The 26,656-nt window shown below is 40.4% G+C and overlaps 1 protein-coding gene across 1 annotated transcript in view; it reads left to right on the forward strand.

Annotated features, from left to right (window-relative positions):
• FRMD6 (FERM domain containing 6) overlaps window positions 1–26,656 on the forward strand; it is a 247,869-nt gene that overhangs the window by 132,685 nt on the left and 88,528 nt on the right. The window contains exon 4 of the mRNA XM_058739039.1: window positions 11,071–11,143. The gene's annotated coding sequence lies outside the window, so the exon portion shown is untranslated. The remainder of the gene's footprint in view (window positions 1–11,070; window positions 11,144–26,656) is intronic.

Consider the following 26,656-nt stretch of genomic DNA (forward strand, 5'->3'; position numbering starts at 1 on the left):
GAAGAAAGCGAGACAGGGAGCAGCCCAGCACAGTTCTGCCTCAATCCTCTATTTCCACTAGTGGAAGTTTATATCAACAGGAATCTGGACAAAAACAAAACAAAACAAAAAAACAATCAAGTAAACAAAGCACTGGGAGATGCAACAGGACCAGACGCTTCCCCACTTATATCACTAATTGCCGGATAACCTAGAGGTGGCTGAACGTGCTTCCTATAAATCTGTGTGACATTACATGTCAGAAACACATTTCACGCCCATCCCTTTTGAAAATCACCGTTCATGCCTATGAAATAAAAAGGCAGGGCACGGTTTATGAGGGGTATGTCTTTCCCATTGGTCACAGAAAGCGTCTCCTAAATCACAGGAGTGCTATATGCTAGCTCCTTTACTTTCCACAGGGACAGGCAGCATTTTTCTTGCTAAGGCAGTGGCCTATTATTGAACTGTTTTGCATGGACACAGTGAGTCATTGTTCTGGCAGAATTCCCTGCTTTCCACACACATTTTTACCTACCTTTGGAATGTGGGAACACTGACCTTGTATATGATAGCCTGGCAGAAAAGTGGCTCTGTCAGAGGTTTTACTACTGAACAGCCCCGGGGAAGCAGGGAACAGAAGGGAAGGGAAGAAGGAGGGTGGGGAGGGCAGTGGCAGGGGATATAGAGAGAAGAAAGAGAATGGTGACCAAGAGGAACAGAAATCATTCCACCTGCAGTATTCCTCAGTATGGGAAACCTGACTGGGTAAAGCTCAATATGTTAGAGCGGTATTTCAGTAAGATGACCAACATGAAAATATACTTTTTATTTAAAAAAAAAAATGAATACTATGTGTGTACATGTTTGAGACCTTAGATAAGTTACCTAACTTCCATATCCTTAAAATAGGATAATAAAGTTACTTGCCTCACAGGGTTGTTATGGGGATTAAATGAAGAAACTGGAACACTCCTGGGACATTATAAGAGAGCAGTAAATGTTAATTGTTGTTATTGTTTTTCTATATTTGGCAACTCTGAACTTGAGAACCTTAAACTACTTTTCCTAACTTATTTTTTTTTCTTTAAACTGCTTTACTGTCTGTGAAAGGGGGATGCGATCATCTGGTCAATAGGTACATAAATTTAAGGGTATTAGAATACTCATGCACTTTTTATTTTTTTTTTAATTTTTTAAATATTTATTTATTTTTGAAAGAGAGTGAGAGAGTGGGGGAGGGGTAGTGAGAGAAGGAAACACAGAATCGGAAGCAGGCTCCAGGCTCTGAGCTGTCAGCACAGAGCCTGACACGGGGCTTGAACTCATGAACTGTGAGGTCATGACTTGAGCCAAAGTCGGACGCTCAGCCAACTGAGCCACCCAGGAGCCCCTAGAATACGCATGCACTTTAAAGAAAAAAACATGCAATGTACAAATGCATTACAGTGATGATCCATTTTTTCACAGGTATTGATTGAAAGCATATTAATGTTTTATATGCCTCTCTGAACTAGGACATGCATGGTATCTGCCCTCATAGAATTTATAGTCTTCAGGAGAAGTTAAACATTATATATAGTACAATAAACAATATTATTATCATACAACATAAATACACAAATCCCCAATCGATTGTGGTAAGCGTATTGAGAGAAGAAAGCCAGTTATTATATTTAGGAGTGGAACTACATTATACTATATTTAGTGGGAACTACATTAGTTTGGGTACAAAACTTTCCAAGGATTGACATTTAGTTAAGACCTATCTGAGGATGAAAAGAAACTAGTGAGTGTCTGGGGCAGGGGTGTGGGGGTAAAGGGGTGGAGGAAATGTTCCACATCATTTCACATACCAAAAGAAGGCCAAAGGCAGCTAGAGTTTAGGGAGCCAAGAGAGAAGGGGCAATAGATCTAGACCTGTATTAAGGAATTTGGAACAAAAGCACAACTTGCCCACGTTACTTGTTTCAAGGGTTGCTCTGGTTGCTGGATTGGAGGGAGGCAAGTGTGGAAGAAGAGAGACCAGGTGGGAGGCTACTGATGAGTAGCCCAGCAAAGAACTGATGGTGGTTTGGGTGGGCCAGAGTAGGTGGAGATGGGAAGCAAAATAGGCAGAGTCAAAATAGACTGTGGGAGTGAAATTGACAGGACTTGGTAATAGATTGAATGTGAATGTAGATGGTGCAGCCACTGACAGAAACGAGGAAGTCTGTAGGAGGAACAGGTCTGGTAGGGAAGATGATTGCTTGTGATTTGCTGTCAGAATCATTTAATTGCAATGCAAATGGTTTTAACCCATTGCAATCAACAGATAATTACTGTAATACAATTATGAATGTATATATTTTGTAGAACTGACGAGGTTTCATCTGGTGCAGATATGTATAAAGTTGTAATATTAAGGAAGTCCAGCTGATCCTTAGAATCCCTATGTTTAAACTGTTTCAAACGATTGTGAGGCAAAAAAAATATAATCAGTACTGTCAGTTTAGTACCCGCTTGACTATTATTTCGACATCATTTAAACTTAACCATGGAGAGTACAGCTCTGAACACAGAGCAAAAATTTCTCATGACAGAAGTTCTATACTGAAACCTCTTGGTCTTGGTTCTGGAAAATGAGGAGGCTTCTGGTATTTTATATTAAAACATGAATATTCCTCATATCTATACAAAAGCTGAGCAAGATGAAAGAACACTCATTTTTAACAAGTGCACAGGAGGCCAGGGCTCAACAAGTGACCAACTGTTACGGTATCCCTTCCACAAGCATGTGGTGTGGGTGGCTGTTTATTAAATAGCACAGTTGGGCTTTGAGGTGTGAAGAAAAAGGAGGGGGAGAAAAAAGGAAGAAGAATAAAGAGGACAAGAATGGCAAACAAGAGGGGGAGGTGGAAGGATAGAGGGAAGAGGGAAAAAAGGGGGAGGGAGAAGGAGGGAAATGAAGGAAGAAAAGGAGGAAGAAAAAAAAAACAGAAGAGAAAATCCTGACATTCACTTCTAATAAATCTGAGGCCAATATACAAAGAAAAAATGCCATTTGGAAGAGCTGTCATAAATATGATCAGAAAGATTTCTTCTCAATTACCCCATAAAACAAATCTTCCTACCATCACCACCTTCCCTAACTACTCTTCAGGGGCCAGAGACAGATGGGGAATCAGAGAATATACCAGACTCAGAGCATAAAGGTTTATAGCTAATGGACAGTTTATGACTGGAACCTAGGACACAGATCAGTCCAGATGTTTGGGGAGCTCTGTACTTTCCAACAGCTGGTCCACTGTACCTACCCAAATTACGTCAGCTGCTTTGTATACTTTTTGGAATATCTAAAACATCTCATCAGCTGGATTCCATGTGTTTTCTTTGGGGATACATCAGTACTCCATGAAAAACAAACAAAAAAAAAAAGGTTAGAAGGTGAAAAGAAAGGCGGACTTGAGAAAAACAGACCAGGTCTTTGCTTATGACAACTGTATTCAAGTTGTCTCAGAAGACAAACAGGAATTATCCCTGTGGTCACCATGTCGCACATACCCTTTTCACTTTCTGAGGTGACTGGTAAATAGCTGTGTGACAGGGCAAATTCATTCACCTCCAGGAGCCCCAGGTCCTTCATTATAAGATGAAGTGACTGAACTAAATGGTGTCCATAAGACTTCTTCCAGGTCTGTCATTTGACTTTGACTTGCCTCCCTGGGAACGCTGTGTTCAAACCCCATGGGAATTGGCTTGACTTGCTCTGTGGAGGTCATCCAAACCCGATTTCCACTCAGCTTGTTCTGTGATTTCTACTTTTAAGTCGGCCTGGGAACTTCTCCTCTAAAATTTACAACTGGATGAAATAAATCCATCAAGGGCAGCTAATTAGCACGAATATAGTTGCCAGCAGTAACTTATGAGGGAAATTCTGTAAGGATGAAGGGAAATGATTCTTCCCAGACACAAGAAAAGTTCCACTGATTTGGCACACAGTTGGGAATTAGTTGCCAAGACGTAGGGCGGAAAGGTGATTACTAGGTCTTTTTCTCTGAGAAAGGTATGATTCCAAAGTGGAAATGGACAAAAGGGCCCCTGTGTCCTTCTATTTAGGATGAAGTTAGACTACACCAGTCAGACCTATGTATGGGCCATCAAGGCAGGGCTTCTGGAACCAGCAGCTGAGAGTCATCATCCCTTGCTCCTAAGGATGTCACCCTTCCCAGGAAGCCTTGCCCACCTACCAGCCTTTCTCTGGCTTGCTGAGCAGTGGCTGTCCAGCCCAGCAGAATCTGGCAAAACAGGGTAACTCACAGACCAAAGCCACCACTGCTCCAATGGGACTCAGCTATTTCCAAGGGCTCCCTCTGAACATGAGTGACCACAGCTCCTATGGGCCAAGATTCCCAAGCCGTGTTCCCGACACATGGTCAGTTGCAAGCCGGCACAAGCCTTAGAGAGCTGGGCAGTGCACCCACACTTGTCCTCAAGTTCTGACTTTTCCAGAGACGGTCCCCAAGCGGGAAGTAATAAATTCAGGGAGAAGCGGCATCCAGGCCAGCTGACTTTCCAGAGTTTGCTGATAGAATCAACTTTGTTTGCTGCAGTGGGGCTCTCACATCACCACATTCCAGGGCTGAAGTATAATTACTTTAAACACAGAGTGGCATTTAACCAAGCCACTGTTTATGTGCCTAAATCAGCACTCCGAGGAAACTGCCTTTTAAATCAACTTTTTGATGTTGCCTCGACAGTGCATGTGACTTTGGCAGGGAAAATAAGCCTGGTTATTTGCGCTTGACGTATGACTCAAAGGCTCTGAAGTGCTGTGCTGGATCCAGTAGCCTGCCCACAATGAAGCTGTCTTCTTGTCCTCGCTGGGCCAGCCATGCCAAGCAGCTTCACGTGGGGGTGGTCTTCTGCCTTGCTTTCCTGCTTGTCTTTCTGTCACGTTGATGAACTGACACAGTATGACCCACCAAGATGAATCTATTGCATGGATAACACTTCCTTAGTCCACCGGCACCTCCAGATGCAGTGTTTTACCCAAAGGACAGGCACCCGGGTGGTCTTTTTAACCAGGCTTTCCCGCTGCTCCTTCCTAGGTTGGTTAAGAAGGATCTTTGTGAAAGCAGACCAGAAAGGACTAACTCTAGTGGATTATGTGGTATTACTTACAGATTCTTGGGTCTCTAAACAGAAGATGCCTGGGGTGCCTGGGTGGCTCAGTCGGTTGAGCGTCTGGCTTCGGCTCAGGTCATGATCTCACAGTTTGTGAGTTCGAGCCCCGCGTCGGGCTCTGTGCTGACAGCTCAGAGCCTGGAGCCTGCTTCGGATTATGTGTTTCCCTCTCTCTCTCTGCTCCTCCCCTGCTCATGCTCTGTCTCTCTCTCTCCTTCAAAAATAAATAAAAACACTAAAAAAAAAAATTTAAACAGAAGATGCCTTACACACCAATGACTAATTTTTATAAGATTTAATTTATATTTAAAAATGACTTCTAGGGAGATAAAATAAAAACCCGCACAACAGTACCTTTCCTTGCAACCCACTCTAAGTAGGTCAATGTGATTGCCCCCACTTTAAGATCAGGAAACAGAGATTCTCCCAGGTCCAGCGGGGGCAGAAAGGCAAGGAAGTTGCAAAAGTTGGAGTGGAAAGACTCTACCTGGTCCCAGCGTGTACAGTTCCAGAGGTGACCGACATAAATAGGGTGAGCATTTAATTGACGGTGCAGAGCGGGACTGTTTTGTTTTGTTTTGTTTTCAGAATGAAAAGGAAATTATTAAAATTTAAACAGGAATAACAGGCATAACCTGGGGCTTTCTGGCAAACCCGGATGTGTATCCCAGTCATCCTGCAGCCTTCATTGGTGATGCCATATCTGGGTGAGCCCTGAAGCCAATGAAGCTTCTGGTCCCTAACTCACACGGGTCCCTGTGCATGCTGGGAGTGGCCTGGACTTGTAGAGCGTTGTAGGTGTGTAGTGAAAACTAGACCATGATCAGGAAGCGTTTCTGTGTAAAGCATCCCTGATAATTCCCCTGAAGATGTTTTTGGAAAAGTTCCAAATCCCCAAGGCTTCAGTTACCTGTTGTGATTTCTTTCCTAAGTAATTGTTCATCCGTGGCCTTAATTTTGCACACATGATTTGTTATGCTTTTATTTATTTATTCTCATTGTTTTAATGTTTATTTATTTTTGAGGGAGAGAGAGGGGAGGGGCAGAGAAAGAGAGAGACAGAGGATTCAAAGTGGGCGCTGTGCTGAGAGTGGAGAGCCCAAGGTGGGGCTCAAACTCATGAGCTGTGAGTTCATGACCTGAGCTGAAGTCAGACACAATCGACTAAGCCACCCAGGTGCCCCTCTTTTTTTTCTTCCTTTTTTAGAGAGCATCCTTCTCCGCACCCTCTGACTCCTACACAAATTGTATGAGCCTCAAGTTCCACAGTTTGTGGTAAGGGCACCTGCTCAGGTGGCACAGCCTGGGGAGAGAAGTAGGGACCAGCATCATCCCAGTAGGGTGTAAATCACATTATTTCTTACTCTCATCATATTTATACCAATGTAATTAGGATGAAACGATCACTAAAGGCAGCTCTAAGAGAAGAAAATCAATCTCCCAGCTGGAGCTGAGGGTCATAGACAAAAGAAAGAGGTAGCAGTGGCCTTGCTTTTGAGTCCTTGGTTATAGGAAGAAATGTAGGAGAAAATGGTGCATTGCATGTTTGTGAGCTTCAAGTCCTTTTATATTACTCACTGATAGGGCTATTTCCTGCCTGAGAACTTTACTCTGAGTCAGTCCTTGACCCCGCTTCTGCTGCTGCCCAACCCCCAACACATACATACTCTGCTCAGGTTCTAGTGTATTTGCTCCTATTCACAATACCCTGAAGATTCATCCGGACCAAGCCTTAGGAGACCTTCAATCTAATTCTTTGTCTGCACTGACTCATTTTCTGGCTTTGTCATTTTTCATAAGCTCTTCAGTTCTCTTGGATGTGCAATGAAAATGATTTAATACCTCAAGAAATAGGAGATCAAATTTTGCTCCTCAAAAAAAATAGGTCAGATCTGAAAATCAGCTGCCCTCTACACATGTGTTAAAATACCTTTGCTCTATGGACCATGAGAAAGGTATAGGTGATTGTTCAAACAGAACAACACAAAAATGATCTTGGCGGAATTCCTTTTCATACTTCAAGAAATCAGGGGCACCTGGGTGGCTCAGTCGGTTGAGCGTCCAACTTTGGCTCAGGTCATGACCTTGCGGTTTGTCAGTTCAAGCCCCTCATCAGTTTCTGTGCTGACAGCTCAGAGCCTGGAGCCTGCTTCGGATTCTGTGTCTCCCTTCTTTCTCTGCCTCTCCCCAGCTCATGCTCTGTTTCTCTAAAAAATAAATAAACATTAAAAACATAAATAAAAAAAAAAGAAATGAAATGAGGTGCTCTCGTTTCGTTACCACCTGGGTACACTGGAGAATCTATGCCTCAAAGAGCTATGCATTCTGAACCGTCTGCCATCGTGTTTCCTATCCTTAAAATGGGCTCCTGAATTCCACAGGTCCAAACAGTCAAAATTCATTATATTGTATAACCAGAGTACAGCTGATGACTCAGAGCTAAATCCTGACAATCACTCAGCCCTCTCTGTCACCCAGCTCTGTCACCTTTCCTATCTTTGTGAAGGTCATGCACATTTTCTCATCCCTCTGGACATGCTTTTCTCCTATTAGAAAGCTGCTTTACCTCTTCTCCACCTGGACTGTACTCATTGTTGTCCTTCAGAGTTTTCCCGGCCATCACAGTTTCCGGGAAGACTTCACCGCTGCTGTCTTCCTCCTGTCACCGTTAACACCTAGTTCACAATCATATCATATTTCTCTATACCGTATCATCAAGTTTTATTGACTGGACCATGAGCAATCTCAGTAAACACTGCATTTACTGTAGTTGCAGTAGACATCCAATAAATGTTGAATAAATGAACAAGTGAATGAAAGCAAGATGGCATTAGAGAGCACTTACAAGGCAAGAACTGTGGTTTAGTGGTTCCGGAAATAGATTAAAAGAATTTCCTATGAACCTTACTCTGGTGTTTCCCAACTTAGAAACAGTAACCCCTATTGGGAACACCATATGGACAATACTATTCACCAGTTGGGATAAAAAATTTCAAGGGTCTCCCAGACCTTTGATCTATCAAGGTAAGTTAGAATCTCCAATTTCTGAAACTTTCCCTTACCGCCTTCATTCCTGCCTGTATTAGTGCTGCCTTCCTACAGGTGCCTGGATGGCTCAATCAGTTAAGTGTCCAACTCCTGATTTTAGCTCAGGTTATGATCTCATGGTTCATGAATTCAGGCCCTGCATCAGGCTTTGCACTGACAGTGAGGAGCCTGCTCTCTCTCCCTCTCTCTCTCTCTGCCTCTCCCCCTCAAAAAATAAATAAATAAACTTAAAAAATATATATTGCTGCCTTCCTAAAAGCAAGATGAATTTGTAGGATGAGTGTATATGATTGTTTTATCCCATTGTGGAATATATATGTCTATTCCATTGCTCCATCTTTAAAAAAATTTTTTTTAACATTTATTTATTTTTGGGAGACACAGAGAGACAGAGTACAAGTGGGGGAGGGACAGAAGAGAGGGAGACAAAGAATCTGAAGCAAGCTCCAGACTCTGAGCTGTCAGCACAGAGCCCAATGTGCAGCTCAAACTCATGAACTGTGAGATCCGTGAGATCATGACCTGAGCTGAAGTCGGACGCTTAACCGACTGAGCCACCCAGGCATCCCCTACTGCTCTGTCTTTCATAAAATGGCTCTGCTAGGCTCTGCTTAGCCAGGGACATGGGCACTGTCCAGATCTGCTTCAGTCCAGCCTTAGGGGCCCAGAGTGGTGTTCTTTACTTGCCCTTCTAAACTGCAGCACTGAGACAGCTAAACATCAGCACCAATCTTTTAAGCTCAGCAAGTTAGTAAAATGAATTTTTTAAATCCAAATTAGAGCTGAGGGAGCTTGGGAACATTTGTCTGGAATGCTAACTTGCCTTCATAAAACTCACTAAAATAATTGCTCACCCCCATCTTGCTCGATCGAAACTATAATTAAACACATTGGAGATTTTTCAAGTTGTCCAGGTAGCAGGAAAACTATAATGACAGTAAAAAAAATTACACTATATCTAGCAACTGTACTTGAAAACTATAAAGAGTGTTAATGCCATCTCTCCTGTTATACTAAAAATTCCCAACATTGTTATAGTTTTAAAGCATCATTTGCCACTCACCCTGTCGCCAGCATTGTGTGTGTTGAAGGGGATGAAACAGAGTAGTTTGGGAGTACTTTCAGTACCCAGATCAGTAATTTGAACACTTGGTGTCTTACTTCCAACAATCCACATATTTAGAATGGGATGAATTTGTGTGTGTGGAGGGGGAGATGATTATATATTTTTCCCATTTAGCTGAAACTAATTCAGAAGAGCTTCAATAATTTCTGCTGTTGCGTTTTCAGAGAATAAGTGACTGAAACTGAAAACAAAACCCAGAAATTCTGATTTCTAACCCTACATTTGTCCTATGACCCTTCTGGGATTCCCCTGACTTCTTCCGTTCCATTCCGTTCCGTTCCCTTCCCTTCCCTTTCCTTTCTTTTCTTCTTCTTATATGCTGGCAAAAAAAAAAAAAAAAAAAAAAAAAGACAGATTTTTACCTAAGACAGGAAGCAGTACCTGAGTAACTATTCCCTGGACCCTGACTGGAATGGAATCTCCTTAGTGTCACAGGCTGCCATAGGATATGTCACTGTAACATTCAAATCTTTTTGCTCCCCAGCAGAAACCCCATCACACTGACCCATCACAGGTGGGTGTCCTCACTGTTCTTCAATGCAACATGCCCATTCTTACTTCCAGGTCTTTGTAGAATGCTCTTGTCTCTCTTCTCTGCTATCCAAACTATGCCTTCTGTGAGGCCCACCTAGGCCTGGCTTCATTTGAGGAAGCTATACCTATTCTCATCAGCTCATAACTGCCCCTCTCTATATTCCCTTAGCATATACTGTCTAAGTCATTCTTTTTATCACTTAATTCTGTTCTTTTCTCTTTACTGAATTAGGAGCTCCTGATGAACAAGGTTCATGTCTTATTTGGGGGGAGGGGTTGTCATATCCTAGGTTTATTTAGGCATGAAGTAGGCAACTGACAGTGTTTGTTTAAGTGGCCAAAAAAAAAAAAAAATCTAATCCTTGATGATACTCCCAGATTTGGTGAAGAGCAAGATAGCATGATGGAAAGCACATGAGTTCTGAGTCAGACAGAATTTTTTAATCTCCCTTGTCCTTAGGTATTTGGTTTTTTCCCTGTCAATAGGAATAAGAAGACTTAACTTGCCTAGTTATCAGGATTAGAAATAAGAAATGTGAAATTCCACATACAGCGCCTTCTATATAGTAGGTTCTCAATAAATTGGAGTTATTATTGGTTATGAAACCGAGACCTGGAAATAATGATCCTATTTTCTGTTAATTTACCAAACAGATTAAAGAGTTTTGAGATTTCTTTTACTTAGGGAAAATAAAAATCATTGAGTGTCATCACTTGCACTCACGATCAGAGAATTCTAGAGGGAAAATGGGAAAGATTGCAGTATGTCCCAGGCTTGCCTGTGCAACTTCTTATCATCATTAATCTGGGGACTGGGTTGTTTTGCACAGTTAATATAGCAGCAGTCACATCTCCACAATGAAAGATTTTAAATCATATTCCTCTGTAAATCATTCATTCCATTCTCAGGATTTCTCCTCTGCTACTCTTGCCTGATGTCAGATTAAGAAGATAAACAATTCTGAAACATACTGAAGAGAGATTTTAAAGGGATTTGATATATAATGACATGCCTTAAGTAAAAGGATGAGTTTTAGTTACTTGAAATACATGCATGTATCCACCACATGATAATGTCACTGATCCATCATCTCATGTCTCTTCTTCAGTGGAAGTGATGCCAAAATCTTTGCATTAAAGGTAAAGTAAACAAAACTGCTCCTTAATTGGCTCTGATGACCTGGTAAGCTAAATACAAATGGTCCTTTTATTTTCAGCCACTCCAGTGATTTCCAGAAAATGAAGAGTCTGAATTGTTCTGGCTGTCTGGAGCCTATATCTAGAGCTCAGGTAAGTACCCTATAAAAGAAGAGAGTCCTGTTCAAGAGAGTCTTATAACCTGGTGAACAATTTATAAAGCGCTGAAGAGGAGCCCAGGACAGAAATGTACAGAGAACCAACTTATTGGCTATTCTTGAGTGAGACATATGCCATGTCCCCTGTGGCTTCTCCATTTTTTAAAAAATGAGGGTGACAGTTTTTGCAAGATATTATCAGGAGGTCTGTTTAGATGTACGGTGTAGTGACTGAAGACACTGGCTTCGGAGTCAGAAAGACCTGGACTTGAATCCTGGTTATGTTACTTATCATCTGTCACTTTGAACAGAAAACCTCTGTGTTATTGTTCTCATTTGTAAAAAATGTGAGTAATTATTCCTCCTACTCGTAAGATTAAATAAGGTGCCTGGGACATCGGAATAGATCAGTTACTATTAGCTTTTATTTGTAAAATACTATAAGCTTCTTATAGAAAAGAAGCCCATATGATTCAATATCTGAATTATTCACCTGGCAGGTACAGGTTTGGGAGGGTATTTTCAATTTTTTAAAAGTAGATTTTATGGGGCGCCTGGGTGGCTCAGTCGGTTAGGCGTCCGACTTCGGCTCAGGTCAGGATCTCGCGGTTCGTGAGTTCAAGCCCCGCATCGGGCTCTGTGCTGACAGCTCAGAGCCTGGAGCCTGTTTCAGATTCTTTGTCTCCCTCTCTCTCTCTGACCCTCCCCCATTCATGCTCTGTCTCTCTCTGTCTCAAAAATAAATAAACGTTAAAAAAAATTTTTTTTAAAGTAGATTTTAAATAGGCTTTTACTTTAAATAAGCACCATATGCCAAATTATGGTTTAGTTGACTCATACATTTCTGATTATTCTTGATATGACTGTAGAATGGCAACCATCAGTATTAGGAGTATATCACATTTATCTGCATGAAAACAGTGCTTCCTCTCTCCGGATAATTTTACTCTGAAATACTGGGGCTGAATGAAGTGAACAGGAGAATTATTAAATTATCAAGTTCCAAAATAGTCAAGCTTCACTACTCTTTGAGATTCTCATCCACATTCACTTTCTTCCACAATGTAAGTTGCGAATTAATAACCTTAGCTTCTCAGGTATAAGTTTGTGAATGAGACCTAGAAAGAGGTTTATGAGTTTCATTAGTATAAGGAAAATAATGATTGAAGCATAGGGTTTTCCTTGGTTTAAACTATTACATGTAAGGGTTAAGATACTTCAGAAGGTCTAGTCAGATAGGACACCCTGGTGCACAGATGACTGAAGGACTAACAGATAGCAAAGCACAGCCCAAGGAGGTTGGAAATCAAGGAAAATGAAGAGTGAGGGAGAGGTGAAGCAAAGAGAAACTTCTGGGCAAGATGAAAAATGGTGGGATGGCTATCTTGGGTCCAGGTCCTCAAAAGACCAGACCATACAGGCATCCTACTGTCTCCATTCCTGCTATTGATAAACAGAAGTAGCTCTGGAATGTTCATCTCTCTCCTGTGGCTACCATCACCCAATCCTGCTTCTCCCCTTGCTCACCACCCCATTCCTTACCCAGTTGGAAAGTTGGAGCTTTGGAGTTGTTTATAATCAAAGTCATGAAATAATAATATTTGAGCTTAAAAAATTTTTTTAATATTTTATTTGTTTTTGAGAGAGACAGAGTGTGTGTGTGTGTATGTGTGTGTGAGCAGGGGAGGGGCAGAGAGAGGAGACCAGAATCTGAAACAGGCTCCAGGCTCCAAGCTGTCAGCACAGAGCCCCATGCGGGGCCCATGAACCATGAGATCATGACCTGAGGTGAAGTTGGCTGCATAAGCAACAGAGCCACCCAGGCGCTCCAATATTTGAGCTTAAAGACAGATGTGGGACTGTTTCCAAGAATACAGCCTGTTGATGATATCCTCTACAATCTCTGACTGTTACTTTTGATGTGGAGATCATCTCATTAACTGCATAATGATAAATATTTTTTTAAACAACTTTATTGAGGTATAATTGACATATTATAAAATCTATTTTAGGTGCATCTATAATTTCATGACTTTTTAATAAACTTAAAGTTATTTAATCATCACCACAATCCACTTTGAGGACATTTCCAACATCTCTCCAAAAATCTTTTATCTCTGTTTTCAGTTAATCCCTATTTCTACACCTGACCCCAGGTGACTACCAATATCTTCTCTGTCTCTATAGATTTGCCTTTTCTAGACATTTAAATGGAATCATCCAGTAGGTCTTTTGCATCTGACTTCTTTCACTTAACATAATGTTTTTGAATTTTATACTTGTTGCAGTCGTTTGTTCCTTTTTACTGCTGAATACTATTCCACTGTCCAGGTACCAAATGATAGACATTTGGATTGTTTCTAGTCTTTTGTATTATAAATAATGCTGCTATGAACATTCACATACATGCCTTTGTGTGGATATTTGTTTTCATTTCTCTGGGGTAGATTCCTAAGAACAAAATTGCTGGGTGAGGTGGTAGGTTTAACTTCTTAAGAAACCACCAAATTATTTTTCAAACTGAAAAATATATTTTACCCACCTGTGGGCAACATAAGAGGATTCCGGTTTCTCCACATCCTTTTCAACACTTGCTATTGTCAGTCACTTCAATTATGCTCATACAGTAGCATCACAAACATTCCTCATGGACCAGAGTCTCCTTACTACTTGAAGCAGGCCCTTTGATGTCTATACAAGCAGAAAAAGAATGCTTAGTTTCCATTACTTGTTTTGGCCAATTAGAATAAGTTAAAAACAAAAGCAAAAACCTAGTACTTTATGTGGGCAGGAGTAGAGGCTCTGTGCTCACCTGTATTCTTCCTCCAGCTACCTGGACAACTGATTCTCCAATAGATTCTCATCTGCTCCGGCAAATTGAAGCAGATCCCTTTAGGATAAGCCTTTCATGGTGCTATATCCTGGTATCATGTCAAAGAAAAGCCCACACATTCAGGGAAGTCATGTATTCTTGATTTTCTTCCTGAAATGATGGGATCGAGTGATAAATAATGCAAGCAGAGGAAAAGAAAAGAAAGCAAAGAGCTCAACATCTGCCAATTGCCCACATACTGGATATGAGATGAGCATTTTCATATTTTTCACATGGTGAAATTCTCATAATCCTTGAGGTAATTTTACAATCACCATTCACAGGTGAAGAGAGGTTAGGTAAATAGCATAAGGACACACACTTAGTAAGTGAAGCTGGGTTTTAAGCCCAGGTCACCTAGTTGGAATCCAATTTTATTTCACTGTGCCAACTGAGAGGAAAAAAACAAAGGATGAAAATTCTGATGAGCAGGGGGAAAAGTTAATGTAAATGCTAACTAATGAGAAAATATAACAATGAAATTTACAGTGGTCAATTATTATAACTACATTGTACAGCCAATAATTATCTTGTGGTCCAGGCCTTATTTCTGTAGTTGGGTGCCATATATATATATATATATATATATATATATATATACACACACACACACACATACACACACACACGTACATACACACACACACACACACACGTACATACACACACACACAAAGTTCAAACCTTGGGGAGGAGGAATCAATCTCACAGCTTCAGGAGGAATGGGGAGAAATGGTGTTCTTGTTTATTGAATAGGCATTTTGATTTTTCCCCCAGCTGAGAAAAGATTGTTCATCCCAAGTACTTGCCCAGATAGTGCAGCGAAAATCCACAGAGACATTTTTACCACCCAGAGTGAGGAACTAAGAAGTTCCAGAATTAAACTGGTACATTTTTTGAGTAATAGTTCTGCTTCCCTCGGGTGAGTGGAATCTTTACTGATGTCATTGCCACCCACCACCACCTGGCATCCCTGCATGGTGGCGGTCACAGCAGTGTATAGATGGAGAGGAGCAGTTAGAAGATGCTACAGGGCGCTTGGAGGAACTCTCTCTCTCTCAAGACAACAAAAACATACATTTACAGATTTCAGCGTGGAGGCCTCTTTAATCTTTGTCTTTAGGAATATTTGATTTATGTGTTTCTTACTTCATTTGTTTTTCATATATGTTTATGTGATCACCATGAAAGAAAAAGTGAGAACTCATCTTTATGATGCCTAGTTTCTTTTTTTTTTAATTTTTTTAACGTTTATTTATTTTTGAGACAGAGAGAGACAGAGCATGAACAGGGGAGGGGCAGAGAGAGAGGAGACACAGAATCTGAAACAGTCTCCAGGCTCTGAGCTGTCAGCACAGAGCCCGACGCGGGGCTCGAACTCACGGACCGTGAGATCATGACCTGAGCCGAAGTCGGACGCTTAACCGACCAAGCCACCCAGGCGCCCCTATGATGCCTAGTTTCAACGGAAATGTCGCTATTTCCTGAAGTTCTTCTATTCCTTAGAGCACCAAGTTAGAGGTTGTTCAGGCAAGGGTTAGAAATGTGGTAAAAGGGACAGGGGATGGGAGATGAGAATATGAGTGATACATTCTGAAATTACTTTTTCTCTAGCGACAGCCAACACAGGTAATTGGGGATTATTTTAATTTTTACCAATTAAGTTCTTCAAATTTTAAGGCTTTAAGTTAAAGCCTAACTGGCAGCATTTTGTTACTGGGCTCATATCATGTACTCAATAGCACTTATCTTTCAGTGGGATTAAAAATTCCAGTTTACACCACAGGATCTAAGAGTGAGAGGAAAACTAACAAATGTGATTATTAAAGTGCTCTGCCAGAACAGATGGTTATTGGTGTACCTAATCAAAACAGTAATAATTGTAGCAAAGATCAGTGCACTTCTCAAACTATGTTCCAAAAGATGTTAATAGGGGATCTGTGGGGAAAAGAGACTCGACTCCATAATCAGATAAGTTTGGGAAACATGGAGTAAAATTTGTGTAATACCAAAGAGCCTTTAATATGTTAAATGTTCATTATGAGCCTCCAAGAGGGGCATGTTGCACAGAGTATTTCCTGAACTGCTTGAATTGAAAAGAAAACCTTTTTTTTAAGTGTAGTTGACACACAGTGTTATATTACTTTCAAGTGTACAACATGGTGATTCCTCAAGTTTATACGCTGAGAAGAAAAACTTAATCACGGGAACATTTTGTAAAACATTTTGGGGAAAGACAGGAAATTTCAATTGCTTTAGGAGTACGGTTTCTTGTCTATTCAAAGTTCACACACGCGGGAACCTCTTTCCATTTCACTCACATTCCATCTCATATCGCCCATAACAGGACCCTGACTGGTAAACCCATAGAGCGTAGAAATATGTTAAAGGAGAAATGAAATCTATGACCTTTCTTTTTTTAAAAAAATTTTTTTTCAACGTTTTTTATTTATTTTTGGGACAGAGAGAGACAGAGCATGAACGGGGGAGGGGCAGAGAGAGAGGGAGACACAGAATCGGAAACAGGCTCCAGGCTCCGAGCCATCAGCCCAGAGCCGGACGCGGCGCTCAAACTCACGGACCGCGAGATCGTGACCTGGCTGAAGTCGGACGCTTAACCGACTGCGCCACCCAGGCGCCCCAATCTATGACCTTTCTAAATCTGAATTTTCTTGTAAAAGCCTAAAGGGCCAACCTGACTGAGCACTGCTTAATGGTAGTTTCATGTGAAACGGGAATTTTTCATTGAAAAAACAAACTAGGGGTGCCTGGGTGGCAAAGTTGGTTACGTATCTGACTTTGGCTTAGATCATGATCCGCAGTTCATGACGTCAAGCCCCCCACTAACAATGTGGAGCCCACTTGGAATTATCTCTCTCTCTCCCTCTCTCTGCCCCTCCCCCACTTACACAAGCACTTTCTCTTTCTCTCTCTCTCTCTCAAAATAAATAAATAAACTTAAAAAAAAAAAAAAAACCCTAACTCATATAATAATGAAATGCAATGCATGGCACTTATTTAGATCTGGATTTCAACAGACCAACTATAAAAAGACATTTTGGGGATACATAGAAAGCTTGAAGGCTAAGGAATTATTAATTTTGTTAGGTATGATAATGGTATCTGGTTATGAACAAAATGCCAGTTTTTAAGGATGCATACTCAAGTGTTTTGTATGAAATGTTAGGATGCTAAGGATTTGCTGTAAAATCCTTTAAAAAATAGATGAAGCAAATTTGGCAAAATATTAATAACTTCAATCTGAGTAATGGGACAGGTGAGGATTTTATACAATATTTTTCTCTAGGTTTGAATATTTTGGTGTTGATGAGTTTTGTTTTTTTTTTCTAATGCAGAATAATCAGTCAGTCCCAATCTATGAAATCAGACTCTCTGGAGACTGGTCCTAAGAGTCCTCTGTTGTTTCCCTCCTCTTCTCTGTCACTCGCTCTTTTTAACAATCCTACTATCAGCGGTTTTTAGTGATGAAGGCTGAGATGCTAGCTTCCTCTGGAATGCTATAGCCTTTACACCTCGCCTAGTCATTCATGGCCTGGTATGTTGTTTTTTAAGAGCTTACAAAGCAGTGATGTAGGCGTGTGAGAGAGTTTTAATATAGCAAAAAGCCTGTTGTGCAGATATGCAGGTTAAAGCTACAGATGCTAACTAAAAACTCAACCATCTCATTAAACAAGTAAGTGTAATGTGGCTTGTTTTTACTAATTAGTTTTGATGTTTACTGTTTGTAATGCAAACACATAGTTGAATTAAGAATGAAAAAGTGAATAACTTGTCATAATTATAAGGTAACCATAAAATTATAATCAAAAGTAATGTTACATTTCATAAGTCAAACATATAAAAGCAAACAATATAAATAATAATAACTAATCAATTCTAATATGTGTAGCTAAAACTAAGTTGCTTAGAGAATGGCATTATGCATAATTAACCTAATAAAGTTACATATTATACTTCACATATTAAATGAGTCAACTTCAGAAGTCACAATTTGATACACCTTCTTAAAAAAAAATCAGTGATGAACACAGAAATTTAGTACATGCAGAATCTATGCTATTAATCCATATCATCTGCACTTTTAAAAAAATATATTTTTTATTTATTTTTGAAGGAGAGACAGAGCATGAGCAGGGGAGGGGCAGAGAGAGAGACACACACAGAATCAGAAGCAGGCTCCAGGTTCTGAGATGTCAGCACAGAGCCTGAGGCAGGGCTCGAACTCACGAGTCTTGAGTTCATGACCTGAGCCAAAGTCAGACACTTAACTGACTAAGCCACCCAGGTGCCTCCATATCATCTGTACTTTCAAAAATCCATGTTGTCAGGGTGCCTGGGTGCCTTAGTCAGTTAAGTGTCTGATTCTTAATTTAGTCTCAGGTCATGATCTCACAGTTGGTGAGATTGAGCCCCATGTCAGCACAGAGCCTGTTTGGGTTTCTCTCTCTCCCTCTCTCTGCCCTTCACCTGCTTGCGTGTGTGCTCAGGCACTCATGTGCACTCTCTCTCTCTCAAAATAAATAAATAAACTTTAAAAAATCCGTATTTTCATACTTTGGAAATGTTATGGAAGAGGGTTTACGGAACATGCCTGAGCTTCATACCCGTAGTTCATATGGTCTGTATAAAATGGATCATGAGCATAATTAGCCATGTCCTAAGCCATAACATCTATTAAATATGGGTTTTGAGCTGTTTTGGTTTTTCTAAAATACATTGAAATGGACATATAACTAGTTTTTGAAAATGCTTGTCTCTCACCATCAAAAATCATGGTAATGATCGTGGTGTATACCACAATTAATACTCTTCATATACCTTGGGAGACATCAGCCTCATTTGAGAACATCAAGAATATATCAGGTCCTTTGCTAGTAGGAAACAAAGTGAAAACATATACCTAAAGGGAAAAACTATGTCATAATTATATTTGTATGAGCTATACCTAGCACAGTGCCTAAAACATAATAGGCATGTAATACATGTCTGAGTAAATGAATGAATGCTTATCATATCTCTGAATTAGCTCTATCCCCTATTCTCAAAACCAATTATTTGTCAAGGTAAAGGCTTTAATCAGAGCTCTTAGCCCATGAAAATTAAATTGCTGAGCCTGGCCCCTTTGTAGGAAATGTAAAACTCATGAAATTCAAGTACCCTTGGGAAATCCAAATACATTTCCATTTACCACTGTATATAATAGAGGCAAAAATAAATTCAGATAAATTTACTTAAATACATGGATATTAGCTTTTGATGTTCCTTAAAACATTTGAAAAGGAAATGGAAAATTCTCTCTCATAAATTTGGAGGCACCTTAGAGTAACAGAGAATGCAGACAGAAAGCCTGGGTTGGAATCCTGGCTTTGCTACTATTTAGCTGTTCGTACCCTGGGTAAAGCCACTTAATCTGAGCTTTAGCTTGCTCAGTTATAAAATGAAAAGGTGAGATTAAATTATCTAGGTTTCCTTCCAGCTCTAAAATTCCTTTTTTTTTTTTTAATTATTCTTCTCCCAGAGGCTGCTGACCAGTGCCTTGTGTTAAGCTTCCTATCTTTTCCAATATGAAGTAGACAGAGGCTGGCATAGCCCTGTGCACAGACTCAGCACCGTTCTGAATTATATGAGCCCAGGTACTGGCCAGAAAAAACTTTCACATATAAGTAAAGGCTCTTTGTTGTTCATGTTTTAAACGAGTATATTTAGGAAACCGTTTAACATGCTCTCATTTCTTTTAATATTTGAAGTAAATTTTATCAGAAGGCAGCATATCCAGCTGTTAAGAACATATTCTCTGTAGTCAGATTGTTTGGGTTTGAATCCTGGATTTAGAACTTAGCTAAGGATAGATGTGTTAACTAATCTTATTGTGGTAATCATTTTGCTATTTATGTGCATATCAAGTCATCAATGTTATATGTCAATTATATCTCAATAAAGCTGGGGGGAAAATAGCTCTTAGGACAAGGGACTTCTCCATGACCCAGTTACCTCATCTTTTTAAAGTGATTACAAAAAAAAAATAATAATAATGCTACCTACTTCACAGGCTTGTGGGAGGCATAAGAATTAAATGAAAACAAAACAAAACAAAAGCACTTAGGAGAGCGCCTGACATGTAGTAATCACCCAATAAAGCAGCTACAACTGGTCTTTTCCAAATATCCTTTATCTGGGAAAACATTGTTTTCCCTACTAAAGAACACAGTAAAACATTTGCTGTGTACCTGTCTCTTCACTCTGACCTGTTTATGCTCACATTTGCAGAATAAACGAGGAAGGCGGCGGGGGGGGGGGGGGGGGGGAGGGCCTTGCTTGCCTGCTCCTGCCCACCCCTACCCTGCAGTCCTAGGCCTCTCCACAGCTAATTGAATTGCTTTAGTCAATTTGTCATATTTGCCTATAGTTGACCATTTCCCTGTCTGGCTATGTGCTGTTGGCCCATTCTGGGCAGCTATGGAGAAGCAGCCTTGTGAAATGCTGACCTGTGTTGAAGATGGTCCTCAAGTCCCTGTACTGTTGCCAAGAGGCAAATGAGATGCTTTGTGGTTTAAAAACTGCGAAATGCTGTTCAAATGCCACTTTTTTATATGTGAAGTCCAATTTGAAGATCAAATCTAGAGGAAAAAGGCCATGATGTGGGAGGTGACCTCCAAAAGGACTGTCATTATTACAAGGTACAGTGATCATTTCCCAAAGGCCATGGAGTAGCTGTTCTTCTGTCCTGATTCTGCACCCGGAGAGGGAGGCCCAGAGGGGTAGGAGAGACTGCCCCCAACCAGGGGGCTGACCAAGGCAAGACAGAAGCAACCATAGGGAAGAAAAGGCCAGCTTCATTCTGAACCACCTTCTCACCTGCATTACACATTTTACGTGGAAGAGCAGGTGTCTTTTACATTTAAAAAATAAAGTTTTGTTTTTCTTTAAGATAACTGGCAGGGGACTTTATTTGTATGGATGTGCTTCCTATTTAAGGAGAAGAATAAGCATTTTATATAGCAACCATTAAGTGAAAGATCTTTAAAAACTAATTTTACTCTATAATTGATGTGTCCCCATTTAGTATGCAAATGAATGATGTTAAATATATGTGTAATTCCCTAACTTTAGGAACATACTTTTGCAAATTTTTATTTTTAATTTTTGGAAGCATTACACATAAAAGTGATACCATTGGCTAGAAATAGTTGCTGGGGGGAAAAACTGACATAAAGCAAATGGCATGTTATCAGCACCGCAGACCAGTACAATTAGCAACAACATTTTATCCTGCCCGCACACAATTGCAACGCTTGATGTATCTAAAAATGAACCTAGAGGGTATTATGCTAAGTGAAGTAAGTCAGACTGAGAAAGGCAAATATCATATGATTCCACTCATATTTCGATTTGGAATCGAAAACAAAATAAAACAAAACAAACAAAAAAAACCCCAAATAAATGAATAAACAAAAAGCAGAACCAGACCTATAAATACAGAGAACTGATGGTTGCCAGAGGGAGAGAAGGGGCTGGAGAGTTGGGCAAAATGGATGAAGGGGAGAGGGAGATGCAGGCTTCCAGTTCGTGAATAAGTCACGAAAATAAAAGGCAAAGCCCAAGGAATACAGTCAATGATACTGTAATATCAGTTTCACATGTACAACCTGGTGATCCAGGACTTCCATACATCACCCAGGGCTGATCACAGCAAGTGCACGCTTTAGTCCCCATCACCTGTTTTACCCATCCCTTTACCCACCTAAAAGTTTTTTTTTTTTTTTAATGTTTATGTATTTGAGAGAGCTCGAGCACATGCACACATGAGCAGGGGAGGGGCAGACAGAGAAGGTCAGGGAGAATCACAAGCAGGTTCCACGCTGTCAGTGCAGAAACTGATGTGGAGATAGAATTCACAGCCCATGAGACTGGGACCTGAGCGCAAATCAAAAGTCAGAAGCTCAGTCAACTGAGCCACCCAGGCACCCTCCACCTAAAACAGTTTTTAATGTTTTTTTAAATGCTTCTTTGTTTTTGAGAAACAGAGACAGCATGAGCAGGGGAGGGGCAGAAAGAGAGGGAGACCCAGAATCTGAAGCAGACTCCAGGCTCCGGGCTGTCAGCACAGAGCCCGATGCGAGGCTCAAACTCCCAAACCAACAGATTATGACCCGAACCAAAGTCAGATGCTTAACTGAGTAAGCCACCCAGGTGCCCCACCCTAAAACAGTTTTTAAAAATCATCCCAATTTAAGTCATCTCTCCCTAAATCCCCAAAAGATTTTGATGGGTGGCTTTTCTTGAAACTCAAGGACATTTTCTCCAAGAGTTCTCCAAGTTGCGAAGAGTAGTAGGGAAATCTTTGATTTAAGAAATAAAAAAATTTGCCAAGTTCTTTCCATGGATAATGAGTCGAATGAGACAGGATAGCATGGTGCCCAAGCCTCGGTGCCAGTGGGAACAGTAATTTGGTCTCTACCACCTCATTCCGACTGGGAGCCTCCAGCTGTGGGTGGTTCTGCATTGTTTGAATTCCTCCTGGAGGCTCAGGGTTGACAGCCACTGTTCTGGGAGCCACAGCTGACCTAGGAGGCTCATGTCCATGCTAGATTTTACAACCTGGCTCTAGCAATGCTAAAATCATGGAGACTAAGGGCAGAGGTGATTCTAGGGACTGCCAGTTGGCTCCTCAAATGTTCCCCTGAACTGTCCACCTCTCTCCTTTATGTAGTGGTGTGGCTCAAGTGAAGTCACTGGAACCTTGAAAGGAAAAAGTGGAGTTGCAGATGAATGCAGAGGGGTGTAGTTACTTACCTGAGAGCCTTGGTCATCATTCCTTTAGTCTGATCAATTTAAAACACAGGCCAATTTACAGCTGGTGGAGTGGAAAGGTATCATCAAGCACTGCCCTCTGGGTGCCTTCTTGCCAAATGACCTCATGTAATTCTACCCACTGAAAACAGGGCTGAGAATTTTGTTCCCAGCCCTTCCTGTCCCACATACAGTTTGAGTGGGTCCATATCGTGGGTACTTCTGCACATTTTCTAATACCATAGCTTGCTGTCTGGAAGTCACTCTGCTAAGAAAGTGGACACCTTGGTGTTAGATTTTAAAAATTTTATCAGGAGCACTTGGATGGCTCAAGTCAGTTAAGCGTCTGCCTCTTGGTTTCGGCTCAGGTCATGATCTCACAGTTTGAATTTGAGCCCTGCATCGGACTCTGCACTGACAGTGTGGAGCCTGCTTGGGATTCTCTCTCTCCCTCTCTGTCTCTCAAAATAAATAAACTTAAAAAATATATCAAATCTGGGCATTTCCATTATTTTCATGTGACTTTTTCTATTTTGTTTTTTACAAAAATTTTTTAGAAACTCCAATACTAGTGGGCTATTTAAATTTGTGCCCTAGTTTCCTTATTTGTAAAATAGGAATTGTGATGGTATCTATCTCATAGGGTGGCTGTTATGATAGTAAACTTAAAACATTTGGCATAGTACCTAAACCACAGTAAATGATCAATAAACAATCACCTGTCATTATTTTTAATGCATTGTATTCCTGGAAACTACTCTTCTGAAGTTACTTGTCATTCATAGAACAAAATAGTATCTATCCACGCAACTTTGAATTTATCAATGAGGTGTCACCTTCCAAAGTCCTGAGTGAGTGAGTGCCGTGGGGATGAAATATATATGTGTTTATTAGGCAGCATCAGAAGAGCAAAGCTGTGAAATGGGAAGAAGTAGAAATTGGGTTACTTACATATTCTCTTCAGTCTCTATTCCATTTTCTCAGAGCTGCCCTTCAGCGTATTTATGGAAACGTTAATTAAGACTCCGATTCATTTATACACTATTAGATTGATGTGGAAGTTTCTGGGGACTGGATGCAATTATGTTACTCAGTAAGACTGGTAGTCTCCATTGTTTTATCTTTAGCTGAATGGCTTCTTACTGACCGAATTAAAAATCATAGTTTTAGTAACTCCATTTACATCACAAAGAATCAAAAATAGGCAACCCTTCCCTAAGTTGAATGGGTTGCACTGATGTCACCGTCCTTATTGTGATAAAATATTACTAATCACATCTTAACACATTTTCCCTCCACCTCCCCTCCCACCTAGTTTTATTCATTGGAAGGGGATGGGGGAGTTACAGTACCTAAAGCATTTTGGGGCGTCAAATTAAATATTTCTAAAGTATCTTTAATCTGGCCTCTTCATTTAAATCTTACTTTAGTATAAGCATTAACAGTGCAACTACACATATGGTCACAAATGGGTGTAGGAATGATTTGAAGAGTTTGTTGCCACTATATTGAGATTCCCAACCTTGCCATCGGCTCTTAAATGGTTCTGATACATTTATAGGTTTGCAAATGACTATATAAAAGAAATCAGCTAATAAGTCTAAGTGGAAATCAGGTAATATTTGAAAATGGTGGTTAACAATATACTTCTTATAGCTATTCTTGGGTTTGCTTTCATGAAATTTGAATATATTTGAATACATACATATATCCTTTATTATAAATGCTAGTAATATGAAGAATAATGGAAGTATAGGGTTAGGAAATGGCTTTAGTCAATATAAATGTGATGAATATGATTCCCGCAAGTAATTGATAGCCCTAATGATCCTTTCAAAGTTTATTTCTATATATTTGGCAGTGGCTATTTGTTCAAAAGATTTGTTTATTCTATCATATGCATTTATACTACTTAAAAATAAAATTTCATGAATTATTTAAGCAATTACAGTTATTATTCACTATAAGAGCTAATAACTAGTCAGGTCTAGTTAAATTATAAACTTTATACTTTATTAATAATATCCGTAAGACTAAAATTGCTCAAAAGTTGATTCTTCACTGATGTCAGTGAAAAGCTTTAGTGTTTCCAGCTTTTTTCTTCTTTGGCCTATTGTTTAATTTGGATTGAGATAAATCTTGCTATACCTCTGTTGACAAAGAGCATGGTGTTCTACCACATTGGTAATTTTATAGCCAGAGGTAGAAATTTCGCTAATGTAAAAAAATGCTTTTGTCAGATACAGGGATTATCCTACTTACTTTTCCCTCTCCAAGTCCCCATACACTAAAATAGGTGATGCAAGACATCATAAAATATGCATGAAGTGTCTTGGAGCTAAGAGAAAGACTCAGGTAAAGTTTGGGGAAGAGCAGACAGGGAAACTCAGCCCAGACAACTTACTCTGTAGGTTCCAAATGATTCTTCATCTCTAGTCACTCTTCGACAGACCTTCAGCAGGCTTAGCCAGAATCCCCAAAGGGACCCTTCCTTCAACCCAACTTACAGGGCAGCTAAATGTTCCGGTCAAGTTTAGACCCATGGTTATCAACTAGGAGCAATTAATTCTTTGTTTTGATGTGCCTGTGTTGTAGGATGCTTAGTGGCATCCCTAGCCTCTATCTACTAGACGCTGGTAGCAATGACCCACTTACCCCCAACCCTGACTTGGGACAACCAGAAACATCTCCAGACACTGCCAAATGTTCTTCTGGGGAAAAATCACCCTCTAGTTGAGAACTACTAGATTTTTTAAAAATTTATTTTAGAAAGAGAGGGAGTGGGGAAGGGGGCAGAGAAAGAGAGAGAGAGAGAGAGAGAGAGAGAGAGAGAGAGAGAGAACATCTTAAGCAGGCTCCATGCTTAGCGTGGAGCCCAACACAGGGCTTGATCCCACGACCCTGGGATCATGACCTGAACTGAAATCAAGAGTCGGATGCTCAACCAACTGAGCCACCCAGGTGCCCAGAGAACTACTAGATTAAAAGTTGCAAAATATGGGTTTAAAAAGTGCCTTGTTTTACAAATATCTCCCCCGCCCCTTACAAATGCTGAAATTCCTTTAATCAGATTGTGTCTTTCTTTTCACAATCATAGATTATAAGGCTTAAACCACAGGTACCAGTCTGAGGTAACTTTGGTGGGAATAATTTCAGTTAAAGTGCAAATAGTCAATCAGTCAGTAATGGCCAAGGGTTAGTTTTCCAAACCTTCCTAAATCGCTGACAAAAAGTCACTGACAAGACAGTTTAGGGAGAGAGTGTGAGCTTAGAGACAGATTTCCTGAGTTTCAGATCCAGCACCTACTTTCTTGAAGATCTTAGGCATCTGTAAACCAGGGATAATGACAGTGCCTCCCTCCAAGGGCTGTTGTAAGGATTCAACAAGGTAATACTTATAAACCTTTCAGACCAGTGACCATGAGAGACGTGCTAGGCTGAGCCTTCACAGCAGCAGGGTTTTTTTGGACTGGGATGAGGGACCTGAAGAGAGACATAAGAATCTGTGTTAAGTGCTCCACTGCTACAACCATTGTCTTGGTGATGTGACTGATCAACGCATTCATTATTTTCTGTAGTCTTCTTGGTGACTTTAAAGCAAAATGCAAGAAAATGGGCGACTGAGTTGACCTGTTAGGGCTGTTAAGAAAGCTGTAGTAGAAGGTCAAGGAGATATGGGGCATAGACTACAGGGAAAATAAAGTCAAAATGGTGAGCCTAGGCACTAAATTCAAAATAAAAGAAGAGAGGCCAAAAACGGCCAATAAACGGGAAGAACTGGGAGGGTTTTTGGTGACTGGAAGTCTCAAGCCAAACAACAGTTCT

The sequence above is a fragment of the Neofelis nebulosa genome, chromosome 7 (genome assembly GCF_028018385.1).
Source record: "Neofelis nebulosa isolate mNeoNeb1 chromosome 7, mNeoNeb1.pri, whole genome shotgun sequence".
Taxonomy (NCBI): Eukaryota; Metazoa; Chordata; class Mammalia; order Carnivora; family Felidae; genus Neofelis; species Neofelis nebulosa.